Below are 3,579 nucleotides of genomic sequence, written 5' to 3' on the forward strand. Positions count from 1 at the left end.
TTATTTTAAAAAGTAATAATGCAACTTATTATCCCTTCTGATTCCATGAGAAGTTTGCATTTTAAAAGAAGAATTTATAAACTCAACTGAATCTGTATTAATAGGTGTGAGGAATCTTTTGTTGTCTTTGCTTATTCCAAGGAGTAGTTACTTTATTATCTCCCCACCTATTTTGCCAAAGAGTAAAATACACAGAGCTGTATGACTCTGGGTGTCACTTAACCCTATTTGCCTCAGTTTCCTCATCTGGAAAATTAGTTGGAGAAGGAAACAGCAAAACACTCTAGTGTCTTGGCCAAGAAAATCGCAAATGGGGTTACAAAGAGTTGGAGGTGATTGAAATTATTGGATAACAACAAAAATACACAGAGATAGTATTGCAGTTGCATACCATTCAGCTCCTAATTTCTCTCTTCACTTTTGCAAATAGTTTTAACCAATGGGTTTCAGTTCCCTGCTTCTATATTTAACTCTGTTCTAGGCTCTAGGACCAAGGATCCTGAAGCTCATTATCATATCTGTGTGCCTTTTTGCTGGTTCCTCTTTGACATCATGCCCTGGTTCTAGTAATTGGATATTGCCTTGTTCTTTGTAATCAAACTCCTGTTTGTATCTACCTTCTTATCTCTCTTGCTTCCCTCTTCCCCAGCTTCCCTCTCCCACCCCCGACTTGCAGCTCCTATTCCATACTCTCAAATCCAAGCCTCTTTCTTGGTGAGCTACTTAGTACATTAGTGCATCTGAGCTTGGGGCTCTGCCTTGCTTCTGTTGGTCCCTTTCCTCTATCTCCCACAAGACAGGAATAATGCCCCTAAATCCTAGGCCCTGACTGTTGACAAACCTCTGCTCCTTACCTACGACTAAATATCTCAAATGCCGGTCTTCTGCTCATCTAGCAAGAGACCTGTCTGTTTCTTAAATTGTCAGTCCTAATTGCTTGCTTTCTTGTACTTCTGCAACTCATCTGCCAACAGGCTTCTACAGACCACCCAAGGTTGAACTTCCCTGATGATGATACCTGTCTGGGTCTTCACTAATTATCTGCTGATAAATTTCCAGATATTCTGCCTAGTTGTCTAGACTTCTTCCTGTTGCCCAAGGCTGAGACCTTCCCAAGTTTGTCTAGTTTCCAGTTCCTGGCCAACCTTAGAATTCTTTGGCTGCCACATAAGCTACAATACTGTAGTAACTTTCATGTGAAGCATTCGAGGTATCTGATAGGACCCATTTAAATTCCCAAGTCATCATCAAAGCAAAAGAATATGAAAAACAATACAGGATTTAGGAATATGATAGTTCCTTCGTTATTTAATTTGTTCAAAGGCCCTTTTCTAGTTAATTTGCTACAAAGAGGCTGGGCATCACCTCTCTTTCAATAGATCAACACAGATTTACATTTGTGTAGTACTTTATAATTTTCAAAGTACCTTATTTTTTTCAACATTATGGTGGACATAAAGAAATCTTTAAAAAAAATTTTTCTCTGTATTTATTTTGGTACATTTTAAGTTCTGAACTGTCTCCCTTCCTCCATCCCCACCCTGCACTAGAGAAGGCCACCATTTGACAGATTTACAAATACATGTAAAACCATACTATGTGTAGTTCTATTTATCAGTTCTTTCTCTGGAGGTACGTAACATCTTCCTTCATAGGTCCTTTATAGTTGATTTCAGTATTTATAGTACTAAGAATAACATGGTCGTTCACAATTATTCTTTGGGCAATATTGATATTACTATATACAATGTTCTCTTGGTTCTGCTCACTTCACTTTTCATTATTTTATGCAAGTCTTTCCATGTTTTTCTAAAATGAACCAGATTATCATTTCTTACAGTGTAGTAGTATTCTATCACTTGTTTCTTTTTACTTTTCTTGGAGGGGGGAAGGTAGGGCAATTGGGGTTAAGTGACTTGTCCAAGGTCACATGGCTAGTTTTTGTGTTGTGTCTGAGGTCAGATTAGAACTCAAGTCCTCCTGACTCCAGGGCCTGTACTCTATTCACTGCACCATTTAGCCACCCCGACCACAACTTGTTTAGCTATTCCCCTCAATTTCCAGTTCTCTGCCACCACAAAGAAAGCTGATAAAAGTATTTTATAACATATAAATTCTTTTTCTTTTTCCCTGATCACCTTGGGAAACAGATCTGGGTCAAAGGGTATATACAGCTTTGTAACTCTTTGGGCATAATTTCAGACTGCTCTCTAACATGATTGATCAGTTCACAATTCCACCAACAGTGTATTAATGTCCCAATTTTTCCATATCCCCTCCAACATTTGTCATTTCCCCCTTCTACCGTGTTTCCCTGATAATAAGACACTGTCTTATTAATTTTTTTGGAAAGAAAAACACCAGAGGGCTTATTTTCAGGGGAGGGCTTATGTTGTCCTGCCTCAGCTCTCCTCTGCGGCACTGCTCTCAATGGTGCCAACAAGCAAATCACTGGGGAAGAACAGGATGACGCGCTCACTGCTGCAGTTCTGATTGGATGCAGCTCGGAGTGCGGCATGCGTTTCACCCGGGGGGGGGGACGGTGCATACAGAGGGTACCGTAATGTAGCGTGTAGCGCAGGGGACCACCTTCACTACAGTAGCAATCTCAATAGGGCTTATTTTCGGGGGAGGGCTTATTTTAGAGGAATCTTACACAGTAAGGGGAGGGCTTATTTTCGGGATAGGTCTTATTATTGGGGAAACATGGTAACATTTTAGCCAATCTGAAAGGTATGAGATGGTATCTTAAAGTTGTTTTAATTTTCATTTCTTTAATCAGTAATGATTTAGAGTATTTATGATTTATGTATTTTTATGCCTCTATGGTTTTAATTTCTTTGTTGAAAAACTGCCTCTTCATGTCCTTTGACCATTTATTTATCAATGGGAGGAATGATTCATATTCTTATAACTTTGACAAACTTCTCTGTATATTTGAGATATGAGAACTTCATCTGGTTTTTTTGTTTTTTTTCAAATATGTATCCAAAAGAATATTTTATTCAAAAACACTCAGAGAAGTCCTTCATCTCCTCCCGCCACCGCTGCCGCCGCCCTGAGTCACAGCCTGCGCAGCTCCGGCCGCTTGGTCCCTGCAGCAGCCGCGGATCTCAAATATTCAGAAGTCTTACAACATGGCGGACATTGACAACAAAGAAGCTGAACTTGACCAACAAGATATCTTGTTGGAAGAAGTGGAGGAAGAAGAAACTGGTGAAGATGCAAACAGCAAAGCTCGTCAGTTGACTGTTCAGATGATGCAGAATCCTCAGATTCTTGCAGCTCTTCAAGAAAGATTGGATGGTTTAGTGGGAACATCAACTGGATACATTGAAAGCTTGCCAAAAGTAGTTAAGCGACATGTGAATGCCCTCAAAAATCTTCAGGTGAAATGTGCACAGATAGAAGCCAAGTTCTATGAAGAGGTTCATGCTCTTGAAAGAAAGTATGCTGTTCTTTACCAGCCACTTTTTGATAAGAGAAGTGAAATCATCAATGCAGTTTATGAACCCACAGAGGAAGAATGTGAATGGAAACCAGATGATGATGAAGAGATTTCAGAGGAAATGAAAGAGA

The sequence above is a fragment of the Petaurus breviceps genome, unplaced genomic scaffold (genome assembly GCF_028583685.1).
Source record: "Petaurus breviceps papuanus isolate PSGF00001 unplaced genomic scaffold, PetGlider_PUasm1.0 91133, whole genome shotgun sequence".
In the NCBI taxonomy this organism is placed as follows: Eukaryota; Metazoa; Chordata; class Mammalia; order Diprotodontia; family Petauridae; genus Petaurus; species Petaurus breviceps.